This window comes from Panthera onca, chromosome C1, assembly GCF_046562875.1.
Source record: "Panthera onca isolate mPanOnc1 chromosome C1, mPanOnc1 haplotype 2, whole genome shotgun sequence".
Classification (NCBI taxonomy): domain Eukaryota; kingdom Metazoa; phylum Chordata; class Mammalia; order Carnivora; family Felidae; genus Panthera; species Panthera onca.
Genome location: NC_138346.1, coordinates 52,325,872 through 52,349,885, shown reverse-complemented (window position 1 = coordinate 52,349,885; position 24,014 = coordinate 52,325,872).

Sequence of the window (24,014 nt, the reverse complement as noted above, 5' to 3'; positions counted from 1 at the left end):
ACTCTCAGGTGGAAACATGCTCATCTTGAGGCAATGGAACTTGACTGAGGTAATCCAATGGTAGTAATCCTGTTGTCGGCTTTCTCAGTCTCCCTTGGAGCTGGGGTAGTCATCTGCTCTGTTCTGACAAATAAGCCAAAGAGAAATCTGCTGGGAGGTTCTTCAGGGAAAGCTTTGTCTCCTGGTGGAAGAGACTCATGCCTGCTGCTGTGTCTTTCTACTTCTGTTTTCCTCAAAGAAGAAATAATGCAACTCTATCTTGATCTCATTGGGGAACACCAAGTGAACTGCAGAAGTAATGCTGGGTGTTGTTAAGCTACTGAATCAATACCACAGTCATCTCCCTTGAACCTACTTGTTATGTGAGAAAAATAAAGCAATGTCATTTAAGCTGCTCTTAAGGATGTATAAATTGACTTGTCTACCATGGAGCTGACCATGTTCATCTTTGATATCAGATTAAATGAGAACTGTCAAAGCTTTTTCCGGTTTCTGACTTAAGCAATTGGGTGAATGGTGCAGGGGAGCCTGGGAGCAAAAAAACGATTAAAAGGAAGTTTGTCGGGCTAAAGACGGCTTATGGTAAGTGTAATGGGTGTGAGCATATCCAAGGCTGTCCGATATACATGTTCAAAATATGAGACAGAGCTCTGGCCTGGAGACTCAGATTTCTGAATCATTAGCACAGTAGTACAATATAGATCAATTCACTGAGGCAGATAAAGATATAATAAAAGAAAAAAATATTGCATATAAAATCATGCCTTTTGAGTACAAATAGGGCATCTAGTTGTCAACCTTGCCCCAAGATATATAGGGTGCTGGCACTGGGATATTGTCTGTCTGCCTACTTGGGACATGGAGTATGACATCACTTGAATGGAGACAGAAAGCATGTAAGCAAAGAAGGAAATCCAGGGAAAGTATTTTGATTAAGGTTCCCTAAAAGCAGGGCTTGCGATAAAACCCAGGTAGTTATTTGGGAGGTTAGACTAGGAAACATAGGCAGGGGAATGGAGATGTGATACAAAAAAAATGAAGAAAGTTAATAAAGAATGCATTGTCAGCAATTACTACTGTAAGTAACTGAAGCCCAATACTGCTGGAGAACTCATGGAGCCATTGTAGAACATATGCCTCAGAACTATTCTACCTGGGTTTGAGAGAGCTGGGGTATGTATACACCAATTCCACCCCCCAAACTCCCAGCTTTACTGAGGAATGACAAAATGGTAAGACTTTAACATTTTATCAGTCATCGGTGGGAGCCGCTCCCAGGCACATGGGCAGAGCAAGCTTTGCAGTGAGATGCGGATGCTGGCAGCTAGAAGTCTGGCCAACATGCACTACAATGGCAAGGTCTTGGGGGCTCTGGCCAGGACAACAACAGCATCCGAGATGGAGCATAATCAAAGTCAGGAGGGCAGTGGGATACCAACGGGGACAGCCAGATAGAAGCAACATGAGTTGAAACAAGAAAGGAGATAGAACCTAAGAGAACTTTCTAAAGAAGGTATCTACAGTGACAGAGCATTCCAGCAGGCTTGGGCACCAGCAAGAAGTGGTTATTAAGAGGCATCTGAGTGGTTCACTCAGTTAAGCGACTGACTCTTGATTTCGGCTCAGGTCATGATCTTGAGGTTTGTGAGTTCAAGCCCCACAATGGGCTTCCTGGGCTCCCTGATGACAGGGGGAAGCCTGCTTGGGATTTTCTCTCTCCTCTCTCTGCCACTCACCTGCACACATGTGCTCTTTCTCTCTCTCTCTCCCTCCCTCCCTCTCTCAAAATAAATAAACTTTTTAAAAATATCTTTAAAAAAAGAAGCACTTATTAAAAGAGGTAGCCTGCCCTAAACATAACAGACACTATACCATAGAAGTGCAACTTAGTTGCATTTGAAGAGCAACTCCTGTTTTTACTACTAACCCTTAATTCTGAGTAGACTGAAATTGCATTTTCTCCTCTGAAAAAAATAATAATCCTTGAGAGAAAATAAAACAACATGACAAAAACTGTCCACTGCTAAAAATATTTTGCTCCCTCTGTTTCAGTGGAAGGAAGATTTTCAATAAAAATTCTCTTGAGACTTTGGAAAGTAAAATGAAAATTCATATTTTTTGGTGTTAATTTGTCAGTGGGTGACTTCTTTAAGGTTCGGTGCCAATACACTGATGATCCTGAATGTTTAAATGATCTTCCTATGCCAGAAAAAGCTGTTAAATCTCTGGAAGGAGTAGTACAATGTGATGTGAATTATAATGATCAAAGGAGTGTCCTAATTTTGTAATCAGAAATGAAAATACCTTGCAGTCAGTCTTATCTTTCACAATTTGCTTGTGAATTTGTTTTTGAGAACCAGAGAGTTCTCATGGTGTCTGGACTTTCACCATGTAGGAATCCAGAGGAGAACAATGTTAAAGTGGGGGTTCATGTGCCCTGGTGACTGGGAATTCTCAGGTCCACATGACCCAGCACTTTATACAATGCCTATCCCAAAGGTCAAGCTTTTAGGCTGACTTTTCAAAGGCTTTCCATGAATGAAAATGACCCTGAATATAACATAAGAATGCGAGTTGGTTGATCTAGAAATACTTTCTTCCAGAGAGAATACGTTATGTTAGATCTGGTTATAAAACACAAAGAAATTTAATTGGCTGTTTTGGATCATTTTACATATTTCTTGTAATAGCCCATCTGGCATGGTGATGTTTGAAATGCCATTGCATGATGACACTGTGCTGGTCCTTGCTCTGGCACAAAACCTGATATGTGTGGAACACATTGTAAACACCGCAGGGAAAACTTCTTCTTCTTCTTCTTCTTCTTCTTTTTTTTTTTTTTTTTTTTTTTTTTTTATGGAAAATCTCAGTTCTTTGCAGCACAATGCCCTGAGTGCTGAGTACACACAACTTTTTTTTTTTTTTTAAGAGCAAATACAAAACTCTTAATTTATTCTCTCTGAATAACTTTCCCCCAAATGGTGGTGAGAACATAGCAAAATCATGTACAAGTTAAGTAACTGTGATAAACAGCTTCTAGAAAGTTGTGAGTCAAGTAAGAGTGCTAGAATATGCATTGTTTTCAAGCAGAAGTCATCGTAACTGAAAGAACTATTGAGCCATATCTACTGTAAACCTCCCAGTTTCCTGCTTTAAAAACACCCATATAAAACAAACAAAGCAAAAAACATAAGTAAAAATGCCAGACCAACAAGGCTAGCATTTGGCAGAGTCAGGATAACGTGAGCCTGAAGCCCCAGACCCTTGCTTACCCTTTTTGGGCCCCTCCAAAAATGTCCTCAAAGAAATGAAAAGTTTGTTTTGAAAATAGTTGAAAATATTGTTTGAAATATTGTTTCAATAATAAATATTAAATATTTCAAAAATATTGTTTGAAATATTTGCCTGTGAGTTCTTCCCCTGCTCCCCAAAATGATGCTGACTCAAGCCTCCTTTTAAAAACCTAATATTCAAATTCTTACCTATACATTTGGTGAGTCTGACAAACTTACATTCTAGTTCAAAAGGAAAAAGAGACAATTTTAAAAGGGAAAAGAAAGGGGCAAGATAAACATATTTACAGTTCATCTTAATCATAAATCCTGGCCCAAGATACTGTATTTGGGGAGAAGATGGAAGGAAAAAGGATGACGCATCACTGCAGTATTTCTATTTTGCCTCTTCTAGCCACATAGAAATTCAATCCCAGGACCTTTCCTAATTTACAGGCCACCCTCCATGTTCCTTCAGAGCCCAGCTCTCTTCTCCAAATTTCTTCTATGTTAAGGTGTTAATCGACATTAAAGCACAAATAAATATCCATTAAAGCATAAATATATTCATATATATTCATAAGCCCAGGTAATATGTTTGCATTTTAGGAGGAGCCTTCTGGAAAGAAGGCATTTTACCCAAGGAACAATTGAAATGGTGGGAATTGTGAGGAGCATAGCAGGCCATGGAAAGAGATGTATGTGTGAAGGCAGGTCTTTCCGCTCTGAGCTTGGGGAGCCCACCTCATCTCTAACAAGTCTTTTCCTGTCCCAGAGGGAGACTTCAGCTCCTTCCTAGAGATCCCTTGAAGTTACTGTTACTTAACTTGTACTTGAAGTTGCTCCCTGCAACACATCACGAGACACGAGAAACGACCCAGGAAGGGAACGATCAGGGGCTTGCAATGTCAGCATAGCCAGCAAGAATGTGTGGGAATGCTCAGGGACCACTGTGGATTATTTCTCCTAACTCTAACAAATATTGTTTGACCCAGAAATTCCCTGCGTGCTTCACCAGACAATAGCATTCAGTGGAACATATTTTGAGAAAGTTGATTTCTATTTGTTCATGCTTTTAGACCCCTCACGGTGGAACTGGGTAAAATGTTTCATTTTAGGTCCCTCCATGGGTTTTTATTTATTTATTTTTAATAGTGTCAATATAAGGGAGGGTTTTTTCCAACATGGGACCAAGCAAGCATATTTTTGTTTTGTTTTGTTTTGTGTTGTTTTGGTTTTATTTATTTATTTTTTTTCCAGGACTTAGCTCTTCCTTCCAATCAGTTTGTCTTTGAACCAAGTCTAGGACTTACATATGCTATTTTTTTTTTTTTTTTTCTGACCAGGATAGAGGGTAATCATTTCCGAAACCAAGTAGGAATGGCTATCAGTAATCGTAGTCCTCATTTTATCATTTAGGTTTCTGTTGTACAAAATGTCCTCTGGAATTTTAAGAATTTTTTTTTTCTTTTTTTCTTTTTTTTTTCTTTTTTCCAGGTCTATTTTCTTCTGTCTGGTTTTCCTTCCCCTGGTAAGCTGAAGAATCTTTGAGAATATAATCCCTTTAACAACTTCCAAAGATTAGTCCTTTGGAATGAAGGAGATAAATATACTCATAAATAAACTAAGCTTCATAAATAAACCTTCATAAATAAACTAAGCTTAGTTTACATAATTTCATTCATATCTCAGCTATTTTTTTTAATCCTTTCTTCTGAACTACAACCATACTTCACCATTTCACCTAATCTCTCCCAATTACAGGAAATTCTTCCAGAAGTTATCTTTTCTAGTTCTACATCTCTCTCTTTTCCTTCCTTCTCTGCTGGTCTGGACGTCTGTTTTAATTAAATTACCACGTAGACTTTCATTCTGGTTCCAAACATTTCAGTTTGGTTCCTGTTGAACTTCACTCCAGCAACACACAATTGATGGCTGCTATCTTCCTCTTCTCCCAAACTTTATCTTGATCATTTGCAGCCTAATTGTTACCCAAATCCTCTGCATTGTTAGAATGTTTAACTAAATAACAGCTTCTTCAACTCCGTTTTCTCATTGTACCCACATGATTTCCTTTTTGTTGGCAAGTCTTCTGTTATTTTGTAATGATGACATGGCATGAGCTGTTTTTGCAAATCTTGTGTTTAGAACACCCAATCAAATATGGCATTCCATTTTCTCCTTTCCTTTGGCTTTAACTAACTAGGATCTTTACCTTGGGGGGTCAAAAATTCAAATTTTGCTGTATTTACTTTCACTTCTATTTTGTGTTATAAATGATCATTCCCAGTTTTCTCTGTAACAATTTTTCACATGCTCCTATAGAAACTGTGCTTAGTTGTAGTTGCAGTAAGATATTCCCTTGAAATTACAGGGTGGTGAGCATCTGTTTGCTCATCTTATAACTCTGAAAATGGAAGTTGAATCAAACATCTGTGATGAATCATTAGTCATGAATCAGGCTTACATATTGTGAGACTGGATGTTGTTTTCCCCTAGAGTTGTTGATCATTGCAAGGTGTTGGAATTTTACGAAATGACTAGATACCCATATTGTGGTCATTTAATATGATTCTTCTTTGCCATTTCCTGCTCAGGAAATGGGTCTCCATCTAACTGCACAGCTGGTTTGGCTTTAGAAACCTCACATTTCTACCCAAATGACCAGGCTGATTGTACTGCCAGGCCAATCCATGGGTTTCAACATAAAAAGGGCATCAGTGACTTGAGAGAATCAGTTTTTCCCTGAGCATCTACTCCCTTCACAGAAAGATAAGGAACCATTACCCTAGGAGCTGTCTAGGAGGAGGAGGCATGTTTAATAAGACCAGTAGCTCTGGCCTCACATCAAATGTTCTCTTAGTTTTCAGGATATTTATTATTCAGATACAACTGAAACTTAAAGGACCTCAGTAAATTTCTGCTTTCAGATTCTCATGAGAAGATTGATTTTTAGTTCTGGTTTCTCCATCCCCTCCAAAGACATACTTATTCTGGAAATAACAGGTTAAAGCAATCAGGAAGATGAAAGACTTCCCAGGTGATTAGAATAATTTAGTGCCTAAAAAGATGAACAGCTTATTTTATAAAATGACTAGGGTCAGAGTAGCGGGAACAGTTCCACTGACTCCTTTGTGTTAGATCATAACTCCAGGTACTGGGGAGACAGTTGAACCAAAAAGACAGAAGTCCTTGCCCTTTTGGAGTTCACATTCTAGTGTAGGGAGAATGATATTAAACCACAAAAGTATATTAGATAGTGGTGAAAGCTAAAGTAAAAAATAAAGCAGGGAGAGGGATAGGAATGTTAGTGGGAGGTAAGAGATCGGATGGTCAGAGAAGTCTCCACTGGCAATGTGGCCTTTGAATAAAAATCCAAAGCAGATGAAGGAGAGAGCCACACAGAAAACTGGAGGAAATACATTCTAGGTAGAGGGGATTGCACGTATGAAGGCCTCAAGGCAGGATCATGCCTGGAAAGTTAGAGAAGCAGCAAAGAGGCCAAGCTGGAGAAAGCAAGTTAGAGAGACAAGTAAGGAAGTTGAAACGAAGAAATGAGGGAGAATTTAGGTAAGGAGAGCAGAAAAGGTGATGGCGGCAGATGATGCAAGGCCTTATGGGTCACTGTAAGAATGTTACAGAGGGAAAGACACTGTCTTCGCTTTCAAGGGCTTGTACTCTAGCAAGGGAAAAATACATGATTAATTATTATAAAATAAAATAACTACTAAAAGTAGAAAAGTATAGGGGTGCCTGGGGGCTGTGTTGGTTAAGCATCTTACTTTAATTTCAGCTCTGGTCATGATTTCAGGGTTGTGAGATGAAGTCCCACGTTGTACTCTGAGCTGGGCATGGGGCCTGCTTGAGATTCTCTCTCCCTCTGCCCATCTCCAACTCGTGTGCATGTACATGTGCATTCTCTCCCTCTCTAAAAAGTAAAAAAATAAAAAAATAAATAAAAATTATTTTTAAAAAGAAATAGAAAAGAATAGGATGGTATGGAGTGCCGGGTCCTGATGTACTATAGGGGTCTCTTCCATGAAGAAATGGTGTGTGTGCTGAGGTCCACCAGAGAAGCATGAATTGGCTGGAGGGGGCATGGCTCAGGGTGTGGGGAGGCATGAGATGGAGCTGTTGCTGGAGGCACAAGCAGAAGCAATGAAAAATAGCCCTGAGGTGAACATACCAGGAACTGAAAAGGAGTCTCTTATGACTAAGGCAAAAGAACAACTGTGACAGTGTTGCAAAATGAAACTGGACAAATGGGGGTGAAGGGCAGCTAGATGATAAACAACCTTGTAGGCTATCTAAGAGTTCCGAATGGGAGTGCCTGGGTGGTTCAGTAGGTTGAGTGTCCAACTCTGGCTTAGGTCATGATTTCGAGTTCGTTGGTTAGAGCCCTGCACTGAGCTCTGTGCTGACAGCTCAGAGCCTGGAACTTGCTTTGGATTCTGTGTCTCCCTCTCTCACTGCCCCTCCCCTGCTTGCACTCTGTTTCTCTCTGTCTCTCAAAAGATAAAATAAAACATTAAAAAAAAAAAAAAGGAGAGTTCTGACTGCATGTAGAGCACTAGGGAGCCATTAGGGAGATTGTAAACCAAGGGATTACATAATTGGGTCTGTCTTTTGAAACATCACTCTAGATGAAGAGAGCAGACTGAGAGGGACAAACTAGGATAAAGGGGAAATGGTTAACGCACTCTTCAGTAGTGTGGGGAGGAAGTGACTGTGCTCTGAGACTTCACTGGTACAGAGGGAACAGAAGGATGTGGACACTTACCAACTAGAATACATGGGACTGGGTGATTGGAAGGAGCATCACTGGTAGGGGAAATTTAAAGTAGAGAAAAGGATCAAAGATGTCACTCCAGTGTCTGGCTCTAGCAATCTGATCAATGATAGTACCACTGACTGCAAATAGGAAACAAAGGAGAAGGAACAAGGTCAGAGATGGACTTTGACTTTCAGAACATGCCACGGGTCTTACTCAAACAGCATTTGCTGTATTTTTTCCTCTAAATTCCTTTTTCTAACTGAAAATTTAGAGGTGATCTAATTAGATTAGTGCTTGGGTGACTTAGTTTAATCTTTATTCTTTAATACAGGAATATCACTTCAAGGTAGCATTTCCTACAGATCTTTCTGTAAATCGGTGTCGCCATTAGGGACTTGGTTTCAGAAGGAAATCACGAATGATACAGGTTGTAACATAGCTAAGCACGTGGCGCCATCTTCAGGACAGCTTGTTAAAAGGTTATAAACCAACCAGACTCCAAGGTAAGCTTCTGACAAGAACACTTTTCTATGGAGTGAGTATATGACTCCATCTTGTTTTACAATAAGAAACCGAGTTGTGCCAACTCCATTGTGTGACCAAATCCTTGTCTTCCTGAAAACTATAGTTTATCACTGGATATAGTAAAGATGATGGCCTAGCTAATCGTTCCAGCTTGAAAGTCTGTGAGCAGGACAATGAGCTTTGCTGTGGAAAAGCCTGGAAAAGGAAATTAAGGCAGTGTCACTTGATTTTCCATCGTGGTGCCCAGATTCTCTGGGGCTTTTCTGATTTCATATATTTGTGCTCTTCACTAGGTGCTTCATTAAATGTAGTCATGTGGAATTTAATTCTTATGTATTTGTAACAGTGACAGTTTGCATGAATATAGAAATTTCTAACAATCATTGGTCAGACTTTGTACCCAAGTTTTTGGTTCAGGAAACACAGTATCACAGATTTATAGGATCTCTAATTTAAAAATAAAAGGTTACATGGGGCGCCTGGGTGGCTCAGTCAGTTAAGTGTCCAACTTTGCCTTAGGTCATGATGTTGTAGTCATTGAGTTCGAGCCCCGTGTCAGGCTCTATGCTGACAGCTCGGAGCCTGGAGCCTACTTCAGATTTTGTGTCTCCCTCTCTTTCTCAAAAATAAATTAAAACATTTAATTAATTAATTAATTAATTAATTAAAGTTTATAAATAAGAAATCAATAGTGTACCCATAGCCACGCACATAAAGAGGAATAACATAGCTCAAAAGACCACTTTTATTTAAAAAACCCTCTCAACCTTTACTTTTTCTATTTGAAGAAGTTCTACCTCTTCTTCTTCTTGTTCTTCTTCTTTTTTTTTTTTTTTTGCAGGGTTTGGATGTAAAAACAGGCGCATATATGTGTTTACCAGAATGTATCTGCCACCTTCGTGTACAGGGCTCACTGTTGAACCTACACTGATCATTTAGCACAGTCTTGTGAATAACTGGGAGATATAAACAGCTTGGCTTTTATGTGGAGGCAAATGGTTTCTACCATCTTGTGGCACCCTGCTTGCAAATGGGCTTTCTTCCTAGACTGCTCTCATTAAAAATGCATGTCTTTCACTTGAAGAATTGTAAGTTCCCAGAGTTCCTGTTAATTTTGAAAGAGGTAACATGTTAATCTAAATTCCATTTCTAAATAAAGGGGGGGTCCAGGCCACCCCATCAGTGATAGATGTGGGTGTCTTGGGGTCCAAATTATGGGGAGTGAGGGTAAGGGTGGGACACATAGAACTCATGGCCAATTGTAGTCTGATAGTCACTACCTGTCCATTATGTGCTGAGTGCTTTACATGGATTATCTCATTTCATCCTGAACCTATGGGCACATTTTTTAAATAGGTGGATACTTTCACTATCATCTGTATTCTACAGATTGGGAAACCAAAGCTTAGAGAATTTAAAATAATTTGCTTAAGGCTCACACTCCCTGTCTCATAAAGCTGTGGAAATGATGCTAACCCAGGCAGCCTCACTCCAGAACCAGCCAGCTTGATGAAAACTCCCTAAAACCCCTTAAAGGGAAAACATATCCCCAAAGGGAAAGTAGCACTAATCAAGAACGAAGCTAATAGTCTGAGCAAAAGATTCAGAGAGCAGAAGGTTCCGAACTGAGGGAAGGGGCAGAACCTGGAGTGATCCCCCAAGATGCAGAAGTTCTTGTCACTTCTTGATAGTTCCCAAGTCTTGGCACTGCCTGTGTGGGGAAGTCCTGGGTGGAATATAGTCCTCGAGACTCCTGAGGGTGAGTGTCGGAGAGATTGTGACTTGCAGAGATGGGAGGGTATGGCACCAAGGAATTCACTGTCGTTTTCTTCCCATTTTGTTCTAGGTTCAAGTGTAGAGATAAGGAGCCATGGTCCCTGAAAATGAGGTTAACAGCACATACCTAGAGCACTGAAACAGGAGCAGAAACAAATAACATACTTTGCTCTATTCAGTCAGGCAGAGGTTGGAGCACAGAGCGTGGCATGGGTATAGCCGAGGCCCATTAAAGAGGCCAGCAGCCAAGTTAGCGGGGTGAGCAGTGCTCTGGTTCCAGGCTGAGCACTGTGACTTACTGTATGACTTTGGGGAACTCATTTATTTGATCTTTGGGGTGCCTCGGTGGCTCAGTCGGTCAAGCATCTGACTTCGGCTCAGGTCACCATCTCACAGTTTGTGAGTTGGGATCTGTGCTGGAGCCTGCTTTGGATTCTGTGTCTCCCTCTCTCTCTGCCCCTCCCCTACTCGCACTCTGTCTCTTTCTCTCTCTGCCTGAAAAATAAACATTAGGAAACAAATAAATAAATAATTTGTTCTTTAATTTACTCAGCTAAAACCATGATGGTGATAGCTACTGAACAGAATTGTTGGGATATCAAAGAAACAGTTCTGTGTGAAAAAACACTGTAAGCTATAATACTTCTTGAGCCCCTTATGTGGGCTAGACATTGGGAATAGAAAATTCAGATATAATCCTTGCTGTTCAGGAGTTCACAACCTAAAGAGACACAAATGTTGGTTATCTTTAGTATTATGAATCCCCCTTTCTTTCTAATTATCCCTCTCACCCCACCATTTGGATACTGTCTTAGTTTGGGTTTCCTCAGAAGCAGATCCTGATACAAGGATTTGGATGCAAAGGGTTTATTTGGATGTGCAAGGAAACACAGGGTGAGGTGTGGAAAGTGATTTAGGAGAAGCCAGATCACCAATATAGGGTGCCTATTGAGCCAGCTACCACCTTGCGCCACTCTGGAAAGTGCTGCAAAACATATAGCTCAAGAGGTTTCCCACCCAAGGAAAGAAGGACCTACAGTATTTTCACAGCAACTTTTATCAATTATTGGTTGAAGATTTCTTTTACTGGGTGCAAATTTCCTGGCACTTCTGCCCTGCCAACAGTACAGGCAGAAAGTCTCTTAGCAGAAAAAGGCCTTCGGCAAAGCAATGAAGATACTGGCATGTACGAGATGGATGGAGCACAAGGAAGTCATAAGAGCCAAAAATACGGGCAGGGCAGTGACAGCATCTGTAAGAGGTGGTCCATTGTATCCAAGGGTGCCTGGGTGGGCTCACTCTTTTCAAGCACCCAAGGCAAAAGCAAGGGAGATGAATCTTTCCATACTTGTCAGTGTAAAGGAAGGCGATAAGGAGGCTAAAGGTATGCTAACACTTTCTAAAGGCCGCATTGACTCAGGCACTATTAAGCTTTTTCAGAAATTTGGCAGAAGCTATGAAGGTCAATAGAGCTATTGCCTCACTGTTGAACTTTCTGTGATCATAAAAATGTATATCTGCACTGCTCAGTACAGTGGCCACTGGTCACATGTGGCTGTTGAGCACCTGACATGTGGTGAGGGTGCCTGAGGAATGGCGCTTTTATTTAATGTTAATTGATTTAAATAATCCCGTGTGGCTAGTGGCTACCATATTAGACAACATTACCTTTAGAATAGTTACATTGTGTTGTATTATTCATAAGAAACTGTTCAGAGGTCATCCTAATAATTTTCTTCATTAGGGATTGAGGTAAACGAAATCTGTTATATGACTGAGTGTTAAAACCAGTATTAAGTTGGAACTGAGTCACAACCGAATATCGCCATCCTACTAGCAACTTCTGGGACGTGGCCATACACGTGAAGTTTGACCATTTGTTATAAAGATGTATTACAAAAAAATTAGTGGTAAAATTTCAAACAGCACTGAATAGTACAGAAACAATAATGTCTCAGCAGCTAGCTGTAGCTCATACTGATGGTTCTAAATGCACGAGTGGACTAAAGTTGGTAGAGGAACAAAATATTTTGGGGTACATGGTTTTTCTTTCTAATTTTTTTCTTCATTTCTTAGTAAGTATATCTCATGTTAGTATTTAAATGTCTAAAAACATTTATGGACTCAAATTCTTTAATAGCATACTTTTCCAAGTTAACTAGCTGGGGCACCTGGGTGGCTCAGTCGGTTAAGTGTCTGACTCTTGATATTGGCTCAGGGAATGATCTCACAGTTTGTGGGTTTGAGCCCCACATCAGGCTCCACGCAGACAGTGCGGGGCCTGTTTGGGATTCTCCCTCTCTCCCTCTCTTCCCCTCCCCGGCTCTGTGCATGCACGCTCTCACTCTCACTCAAAATAAATAAACTTAAAAAGTTAACTAGCTAATACATTCTTTCTTAAAGTATCAGATTAATTATAATCCATTTTCCCCTTTATTTAAAATTTTTAATAATCGTTTTTGTACATAATGACTACCTTCCAGAGTCCTCATTTTTCTTGTTGCACTTTACTCTGACCGTTTGCCCCGCTTTCATATGGCTATGTGTTTCTGCAGTGTGAATCAGCTCATGTGGAACCGAGATCAGGCAGTGATTTTGTCTTGGAGGTCGCATTGGTTCACATGTGATTTTTCCCAGCATGTTAATGTTTTGCACCCCTGTGTAACAGCAGCTGAATGCAGAGTGCAGGAAGACAGATGAATATCTCAGGCCAGTTACACTGTGTCGGCTCCTCCGCTTTCCCTTCCTGGCTCCATCTGGCCACATGCTCTCCAGGAGGTGCCTATGGAGAGGTACTCCCTCGTCTTTGTGCTCTGTGCCCTAGTCTCCATAACTCAGCAGCCCCCAGCCCTTCTACAAGCTGCTTTGGTTGATTTTTTTTAATGCAAGTGTTTTTCCAATGCAAGGTCCTATTTATACAGTAGTATTTCTTTCTTTATTAGTCACACAATACTTTTTAAACTGTTGTGTATTTTTATTAGGAATATTATTGTTTTTGTTAATACATCATTATAGAGTTTTACATGTTTTGAGTAGAAATTGAATATGATTTGAGTGGCTTGACCCTGATACTATTTTCCCCATAACCCCTATTATTTTTTGATATGTGATTTTGTAGATTTGAGTTGGCTTTTCTTTTTCTTTAAGAAATATACATGTTGTATTAAGGCAAAAACACCTGTACATTGGCTCTTCAACTGAATGAGAGACTAGCAAAAACAACAAGAACAAAAACTCACAAGGAGACTCCAGACTACATCTAGAAGGACTACTTATGTTGGAAGGTGAATATTCACACATGAACAATATTCCAAACAATATGCTTTGTTACTTTATTTGTATTACTGATTTTGCTAAGCCAATTATATATAATGGTAATGCCATGACAATCACCAGTCTCATCCAGTCCTGGGATGCCAGAAATGACAGAGAAGGTGGTTATTTGATATTTCATAGACCTAGGCAAAAGACAAAGGAAAGTGTGTATTTTGGCCAAACACCTAGACCAAAGATAAAGTTCTGTCTCTATTAGAGAGAATAAATGTGCATGAGTCTATATAAACCATATACGTAATTTCTTTGAGATTTTGGTATGCGTGTTCTTTAGGTTTTAAAAAACCTGAAGAACATGGCACATTTCTTCCTAGCCCCATCTAGCAGGCTTCTCTTTTGACCCAAGATGATGCCCCTTAGGATCTATGTAGGAAAAGTGTTCATGAGTAACATGTCCGTGGAGTTAGAGTACTTCTCTATCAGGTAACAGAAGTCTGCTACCAAGCAGTTCTTATGGAGAACTTGTTCCCCATCTGTGTGTTTGCGAGAGTATAAAGATCAATTCACACATACATGCCTTAATTTAGTATACCCTTAAAGTGTTTTTCAAAAAAAGATATAATAAATTACATCTCTTAACCTATATGTGCATTAATTTGAGTTACACTTTTCACTGCATGCCATAAAATTTGGGGTTTCTCACTGCCAGTAGAATGCACGAGTGCTGCCCAGTGATAAACAGGAAAGGACAAGACACACTCACAGCTTGATGCAAAATGTTTTCCAGGTTGGTATCCACTGGCCCAAGTGCCAACTGTAGATCAGGTGTTTGGAGATTGTGCTCTATGTTATTATATTGCTGGGAAGGCAGACTCTGGTGCCATACTGTCTGGGTTCAAAGCTAGCTTTCTATTATGTCCTTGCTGTGTGACTTTGGTAAACTACTTAGTATATTTACCTCAATTTTCTCCTTTTAAAAGTAGGGGTAGGGGGTGCCTGGGTAGCTCAGTCGGCTGAGCATCCGACTTTGGCTCAGGTCATGATCTTGTGGCTCATGAGTTTGAGCCCCACATCGGGCCCTGTGCTGTCAGCTCAGAGCCTGGAGCCTGCTTCAGATTCTGTCTCCCTCTCTTTCTGCCCCTCCCCCATTCATACTTTGTCTCATCCTCTCTCTCTCTCTCTCTCTCTCAAAAGTAAATAAAACATTAAAAAAACTAAAAGTAGGGATAAAATAATTTCAATTATATGGCGTTACTGGTAGGGTTAAATGTAATATATATAAAGTAATTAGCTTAGTGCCTAGCATATAGGTGATTGACACACATTAGTCCTCATGATGTTTTCTGAGTATCTTTTTTCCCCCCAAATTATAAGTGAAATCACGACAGTAAAATAGTTAACATTGCAAAGAAGCTCCCAGGTAAAAAAGCATAGAAATACTATCACCACTGGAGTCGGACCTGAGGTAAACAGTCACACTGAAAAAGGCAAACTGATCACTGTAACTGGTTGGCTACTTCTTCTCTGACGCAGAGTGTCTGGCCCTATGGACAAGAGGATGCTATACATTTCTGAGTGAGAATTTCTGTCAAAGAGAACATAAGGAATAATGCAATTAATGCAGTAGACCAATGTCTAATATACAGTGACTTTGGCTCTGTCTCATGAACAAGCATTCTTATATCCTTTTTTCTACCACCTGTCTATTTTTTGTACATGCTCATGCAGTTCGCTATAAAAGGACACGATGTCTATGACCACACATTGAGAAGCCATGGAGGTGTAGCCAAGAGTACAAGCTTTGGCTTCAGATTTTCTGGCTCTTCCACAAACCAGCAGGTTGCCAAATGCTCTGACTTTTGGTTTTCTTATCTGTACATGGAGATAATGATATGTAGCACAGGTTTGCTATGGGACCTGTATAATTTAATCAACACAAAATACTTACCGTGTCTTGTGTATAATAAGCATTCAATAAAGTATAGCTATTAATTATTTTAAACTTTCATTTATTTTTGACCATTTAAAAACATTCTACCGTTTTACAGAAAAGTAAACTTCACATATGTGCAGAGACCCTTCTAGGAGTGTTCAATCGTATGTTTACAAATGAATGGAAATGGCAATAAAAAAGGAGGAAAAAAACAAGTTTCAATTTCCATTTAGTTGAAGGAAGCTCATTGGGGGAATTTCTGTAGCTCTTAAGGAGAGAAGGTATATAACTTGGTGACTTGATGGAGACAAGGTAGGGAGAGAGAAGAATGGGCAGATGAGAAGGGAAGTAATAAATGAAACAAGGGGTGAGTAGGTTTACTTCTGTGGAAAAGAAGGATGGATAGTGAGGGGAGGAAAATAGTAAGAAAGATGATTATAGGCTATCAGAGCACTGTACATTATGACAACACTAGCCATGAAGCAAAAATGCTGAACTATCAGTGGCCTCACACCAACAAAGTATTACTTGCTCATGTCACAGTTCAGTGAAACGATTCCTGGTTGGGCAGCTGTCTCCCAGTGGTGTTTTAGGATCCAAGCCCCTCCCGTCTGTGGCACTGTCCTCAACCCATAGATCCTATGGGTCACTTTGTGGGGACTTATACTCCAACCAACAGGAAGAGGAAATCATTTGGAATTTTGGAGAAGGACAGGGTTTTTTTTTTAATGTCTATTTTTGAGAGAGAGAGAGAGAGAGAGAGAGAGCGAGCGAGTGGGGGGAGACACAGAATCCAAAGCAGGCTCCAGGCTCAGAGCTGTCAGCACAGAGCCCAAAGCAGGACCCAAACCCATGAACGGTGAGATCCTGACCTGAGCTGAAGTTGGACGCCCAACTGACTGAGATACCCAGGCGTCCCAAAAGCATCACTGGCCCTTAAGGGGATCTAACCTGCGACCTTGGTGTTATTAGCAATACACTCTAACCAACTGAGCTAACCAGCCACACTGGAGGAGGACAGTTTTTAATGGGCCAGGCCTGGAAGTGGGGCTTATTTTGGCCCACATTCCACTAGACAGAATTCAGTCTCGTGGCCATACCTACATCTAACTATATGCTCAAAAGGGAAGGCCATGGGTTTTGAAACTTGTCACAGCCTCTGCCTCAGACTCTTTTAGACAAAAAGACTGTGTCACTTTTCTTAATACAAACCAATACAAATTCATAATCTAACTAGGAACAACAGAAAAATGGAATTGTACCTGGAGATTCAAGGACAAATGAACTGAATCTATATCCTTAGTACAAAATAAAAATTTATGGATTAGTTGTTATGCAAATCAAAGTTATCTCCTCCAGAAAGTCCTTCCTTAATTACTTTATAAGAACAATGGCTAGTACTGAGTTCTTAATCTGTGTGAGGCACTGTGCTAAGAGCTTTATATATACTATCCAATTTATTGGCTTTTACTATATTACTGAAAGTAAGAATTATTATTTTTATTTTATAGGTTAATAAACTGAATCCCAAGAAAGGTCCTGATTTGCCCAAATTATAAGGACAGTAAGTGGTGGGGTAGAGAGATTCAAACAGATTTCACTACCAAAGCTGTCAGACTCTACTGTCCCCTATGACTTCTGATCACTCCTCAATTCAGAATTTCTTGCATAAACTCATTTGATGCTCCCATATGGGTCTCTGCAAATTTTGGTGTGTATATTGATCTGCAAGCTGTATCAGTTAATTATTTCTTCCCTATAATATTTTTTAAACCTTTATTTTTGAGAGAGAGAAAGAGAAAGGGAGAGAGAGCATGAGCAGGGGAGGGGCAGAGAGAGAGGGAGACACAGAATCTGAAGCAGGCTCCAGGCTCTGAGCTGTCAACACAGAGCCTGACACAGGGCTCAAACTCATAGACCACAAGATCATGACCTGAGCCGAAGTTGGACGCTTAACTGACTGAGCCACCCAGGCGCCCCTCAGTTAATCACTTCCATGTGACAAACACTACCCAAATGTAGGGGCTTACAACGAGAATAACTTGTTATTTCTCATGATTCTGTAGGTTGACTGGATGTTTCTTCTGTTCCACTTGGTATTAGCTGTAGTCACTCAGGAAGCTGCCCCTAACTGGTGGTGGCCCTGGCCAGAAAGTCCAAGAAGTCTTCTCTTATATGCCTGGGGCCCTGGTGCTGTCGGCTGTGGTCCTGCAATTCTTTGTGTGGGCTCACTCTGTATGGCTTTTCCTCCTCCAGAACCTCTCCACATGGCCTCTTTCCACAGGGATAGCCTGGACTTCTTTATAGCATGGTAGCCCTCTTTCAAAAGGGAGAAAGCACAGGCTCTCAGTCCTCTTAAGATCTAGCCTGGAACCAGCTCAGCATCACTTCTGCCACATTCAATTGGTCAAAGGCCATGAGGCCATCTTGGATTAAAGAAAGGAAAGACAGGGTGCCTGAGTGACTCAGTTGGTTAAACATCTGATTTTGGCTCAGGCCATGATCTAGTGGTTGGTGGGTTCGAACCCCATGTCTGGAGTCTGCTTCGAATTGTGTCTCTCCCATTCTCTGCCCTTTCCCTGCTCGTGCTCTCTCTCTTTCTTTCAAAAATAAATTAAAAAAAACACAATTTTTTAAGTGAATAAAGAGATTTCACACCTTGGGAGGATGAACAACAAAGAATTTGTGGCCATCTTCAATCCACCACATAGCATTCTTTGTGTACCTGGCACTGTCATCCCAACTAAACTCCTGATGGCAAGATCTATGGGTCTTTCTGGTTTTGCAATTGGTTTTTAGCATCTAGGACTAGTGGGTCTCAATAAAGTCCACTGAGCAACTATCGAAAAACCATAACCTATACAACTTAGGTGGGAGAAAAAGCAACCTGGCACACACAACAGAACACAGGCCTTCAGAACATCTTAGACTCCTCACTTATGAAATTTGGTTAAGAACTCTTTCCAACTACTTTCTTACCAGAGCAATTGTGGCAATACACTGACATCTCTTTATAAGTTCTCTACTTCTGGGCTCATCTAATTTCAGATGGTCATCTACCTATATGTGCTGAAATATGGAGACTTTCTGTTGATTTGAGTCTGAAAGTCATGACAAATGGTACATTTGGAAGTTAGGGCGAATTATGATTTAACACTGTCCAATGAATTAACAACCATATAAAAAGATTCTGCTAAAATAAGATCTCTAGCCATTGCTTTTGGCTATCTCTTAGAAGAGAATGAAATTTCCTAAAGCATACATTATAAAGTATCTTGGTTCTTGGGGCGCCTGGGTGGCTCGGTCGGTGAAGTGTCCCACTTTGGCTCAAGGTCATAATCTCATGGTCCGTGGGATCGAGCCTTGTGTCAGGCTCTGTGCTGACAGCTCAGAGCCTGGAGCCTGTTTCAGATTCTGTGTGTCTCCCTCTCTCTGCTCCTCCCTTGCTCATACTCTGTCTCTGTCTCTGTCTCTCTCTCTCAAAAATAAATATTAAAATTTTTTTAAAAGTATCTTGATTCTCATACTACCTATTTTGAAGGATAGGTAACTAGAGGTCTCACCTTAGGCATACAGTGGGGCCACACTCTGCCCCTGTTCACTACTTAAAAGTGTTTTCTGCTAGGTATGGTGAATATACACATGCACGAACACACACTCCTGTACAAGCCAGTAAACAAGATGAAAAATAAAAGAAGATAAAATAGTACAAACATAAAAAATGAGACTAAATATAAATCTGCTGTTAGGTGATCTTATCAGTAATACACAGGGATGGCTCTAGGGAAAGTGAAATAGTTCAGTAAAATTTACCCTGACTTTCTTTGTATTAGATGTCCTAAAACAAACATTTGTATGTGGTTTGCTGTACTAAAAGTATCACTGTTGTCTTCCATTCAGGCTTCTTTCTTTGCCAAGATCCCTCTAAGTAGAAAATGACAAAAATTTATGAGGGTTACATCCAAAAGCAAAGGCCTGGGGCATATTGTGGGAAAGATAAAGACTGTTCATTTGGGAGTTCTCTGTTCCTTTATTACCTGAGAAAAGATGGAGTAGTAATTGACATGTGGTTCTTGACAGATGTTGACAAGGGAAAAACATGTAACTAAGGCCCTTGGAGTTTTTGCAAAGGATGATTATGATGCTTGTCTCCATGTTCCACAACCTCAAGAGTGCAATCAAATTTCCCCCCTTACCCTAAGTGCCAAGCAGACATCAATGCAGATGTTATAGGACTATATCAGCATCTGGCCAAAGAATAGAACTCTCTCATCTCACATAAAGGGCATACACAATAGAGACCATTGAACGTGGAGTGAGTGCTTTGATACATTCTATTGTTAATCTCTCTTGAAATACATTGATTGCTGTGAAGAAAGAATTCACCAAAAATGTTCCCTTTTAACTGTCAGAGCTTGCATGTGGGCATGCACCATAACATTAAGCAATTTATTGTTTCGCTCCAAAATTATATCCATATTTTATTTAATAAAAGAGTAGAATAATACTAATATTAACAAATATGTCATTAGAATAGCACTACATAAGAATAACAATTAGATTTATAAAGGAAATGTTTTCTCTGTATTTTCCAAACATCCAGATGAAAAGTTGAAAGATTGTCAGTTGTGCAGATGTTCTAAATATCCAGATGTCATGTAGAGAAGATATTTGGCAACAAATAAAAAAATTTTCATTCATGTTTCATTCTAGCTTCATTTTATATAAAATTGTAGAATAATGGAAGTTATAAGCATACGTTAGTTTTTAAAAATCAAAGCAGAGCAAAATGTAGGAATACTATTTTTATGTTTCTTTTCAGTATGTCTGCATTAGGAATCTGAGAATTCTTAGAGTTTTAAATAAAAGGAATTGTTCGTGATAAACAAAATATCACACTGATCTGATTTCAGTAACTCTGAATTCTTTTCTCATTTTATATTAGTCCATGCTTTTAGTAGTGTGGCTAAAGAATAATTTGAGGTTTGATTTTCCTTATATTTTCTAGTCCCCCGCCTTCCCGTATATATGCCAGCAGTGGGCTCTGTGGGTTATTAGCAAAGAGTGGATGCATATGAGAGCAAAAAGCACAGCCCTAACAGCCCTAAGGCTTTCTAAATCTGGTTTCCAAAAGTTTAAGCTTCAAGGAGTCAGTCAATATGCAGAAAATGAAGACATGCACTCTTTCTTGCACACCTAAGTTTGTGGAATAATACAAACACTGAAATTGAACAGTACACCAGATACTATACTACCATGATTGTATTAGTCAGCTTAGGTGGGCTTCAGTGTACTTTAGGAACAATCAAATACAAAATCTCCTGCCAACAACGAAGGGTTATTTATATCTCACATTATACGTCTGCCATGGGTCCTCTCTACTGGATATCCAAGTTGAAGGAGAGGTCCCTATCTGGAATATTGGCTTTCTTATGGCAAAGGGGGAAACAAGCAAAGGTGGATCACATATGGATTCTTAAAGCATCTGCTTGGAAGAGGCCCATGTCACTTCATTGGAAAGAGTGAGTAATGGGGTTGAGCCCGGTATCTCTGGTTAGGAAATATAATCCTGTCACTAGAAAAGACTCCACTGAGAGGGACCCAGCAGGGAAGGGCAGTGAATATTTTTACTTCAGTATGACTTATCAAAATTATCATTTTAAGCATGTATTATGTGCTTAATTGTGCAGATTACTCAGATGTGTTAAAATAGTTATTCATTTAGGATATTTACCCTTTGAGAGATTATAAAACATGATAGAAAACACTATTTCAGACAAATAGAAAACAATGAGAATACTAGCGTTCTGGATGTTTTCAGATAGGTATGCAGTATTGTGCTCATAAATCTTATAGAGAATGAGAGTAAATTCATGTTCAGAGTGGAGAAGAAAGAACTGAAGAACTTGATCTCTCTCTAGTCAAACTGAAAAAAGTTTGTATGGTATAAATATCTCTTTGGATGAGGGGCGAGAGGGGGAAAGTAATAAATAATAACTAATATTTGTGTGTCCTTTTGCAATTTATAACTGTTATTTTATTTAATACTTTAGCAACCACTTGAAGGAGACATCATCATTTCCACTTAGCGATGAGGACACTGAGGCTTAAGTGAAATTATTGGCCTATGTTTTCAGAATAAGTGTCAGAACCAGGATTTAAGCAATAGGTTCTAATTTTATATATTATATGCTTTACATGCTGAAAGGACAAGTGAGAAAAAGTACCTTGGGAGAGGCTCCCAAATTCAGGGATTGACTGGAAGCAGGTAGTCTGAGCACAATGTAGGAATCTATCGGGGCGGGCGGTGGGGGGGGGGGGTGGTTCTCCTTTGAGAGAAAATGAAGTAAGTGGAGTGGTCTGGCATATACTACCGTGAGTATCTTGAAGCCCTTAACTGGTGATATAGAAAGAAATACAAGTGTTTACTCAAATATTTGCTGATGACCTACCAGCTGGAAGATAGAAGAGGTAGGACATTGCTGATAACAGACTATGGATATAAAAGAACTTACTTGGGCTTAAAAGTTAGATGTAAAACCATCTTTACTACTTAATCTTATTTTCCATCTCCTGTACACTCAACTCCCTTGGCCTAGGAGGACATTAAGTAGAAATGAATTCTTGGCTCTCTTCCAAGAAAGATCTTAGGGTTCTTATCACTGGTAGAAAGAGGCAGAGTATGGCTGCATGGTTGAGGAATGCTGTGATGCTGCCTACTTTGGTCCAAGATAACAGTGAGGGATGTTGTGATGGGTTTGGTTTTGTGTTAGTTCAGGTCTTCTGAGAAGCAACCAAGGTGAGACTTTATATGGAAAAGATTTATTTGGTGAAAAATGTATGAGGGGTAGAGGGTAAACAGGGAGAGCATTAGACTATGATGCTGGTCTTACACCTGTGAAGGGGGATGGGAGAAAGAAGGAGGATGGGGTATAAAGAGTCTCAGATTATAGTGTAGTTCCAGGAAAGTTTTAGCCACATTTGAGGCCTTGGGGAATTCTCAAACCAAAATGGCTAGTCATAGGAATTCTGTGCCTAGTAGGAATGGGTTAGGAATAGTTCCCTCATTCTCCTCAGGCATTGGCCAAGGGCGACTGTGGGAGGCATGGCCTCAGTGTGAACACAGTAATAGATCCAGAGGAGCAAGAAATGGGGCCAGCAGTCAACTATGCTGCCAACAGCAGGAGATCTGTGCCAAGACACCTGGTACTGCACAGATCTACTTCTCCATTTAGGTTTGGGGAAAAACTCCTCCATGGTTCCTATGGTCCTCTCTGCATTTGGAGAAACACAGGAAGTTAATGGGATAAATCAGTGTTCTCATGATGGCAGTTGATCTCAAGGCTGTAACTGATACTCATTTTCCTACCCCTCCATTATGCGTTCTAACTTCCCCTCACTCTCAGCTACCACCTTGTAATATCTAAGTGCCTTACCTAGTGGTGTTATGTAAATTTTTATTCCTTAAATGTCCTGGCCTTTGGCAGTCATATGTTTTTCAGACTAGGTTACTGCACATGTCTGTTAACCAATACAGTGGGGCAAGAAGGTGTTAGTGTTCCACACATATTCCTTCCTGACTCTATTGTGTAAAAGCAACCCTACTTCCCCCTGTTGATCAAGATAAATTACCCTATCAGTGACCTGCCATGGTCACTCTTCTAGCCTGCTGGTCCAGAGTGCCTTGGTAGCAGCCATAAATCTAGTTCATGTCTCTTTCTTTGTCCTCTGAAAAGAACATTCTCTCTTTGGGGACCATTATCTCTAACCTTGCAGAGTTTATAGTTGTTGGAAGCACAAAATCCCCCAGTGTGTCACTGGGAGGGATGGTAAGCCAATCATAGTTCTTGGTCTTGGTTTCCAAATCTATGCATTCTTCCTATTGGGAACAGAGAATCATGTAGAAGTTTCCGAATTAATGCACACATTGAATCCTGAAGGATGGAAACCTATCCTTGCAGAGAACAGCCTCTGAGCTGAAACCTCAACTGTTCCAGCTCTCTCTAAGGCTGGATGCTTCTAGGTAGTGCAGTATATGATAAGAGCAGTAGATCCCATGGTCATGTCCTGTACTTTTGCTTTGAAGTGGCTCCCCTGTTTGGATGCTATGTTGTCTAGGACCCATGCCTGTGAATCAAGGCACACCATAAATCCCCACTTAGCAGTGCTAGCTGAGACTCTGCAGGCAGAAAAGGCAAACCTATATTTGGAATAGATATCTATCCTTATTACAATGAAACCACTGACCTTTCTAGAATAGAAAAAGGCCCAGTGTGGCCAAGCAGTAGTCATATTGGTCTGCTATGTATGTATGTACACATGTATGTGTGTATTATTTTTATTTATTTTTCATTTTTTCACATTGGCCTTTTATATGGGAGTCTATACTAGTACAGCCTCTATCACTACCACTGTGGTCCCTGCATTTATGGGCTCACATGTTGGTTTTGGAGTGGTCAAT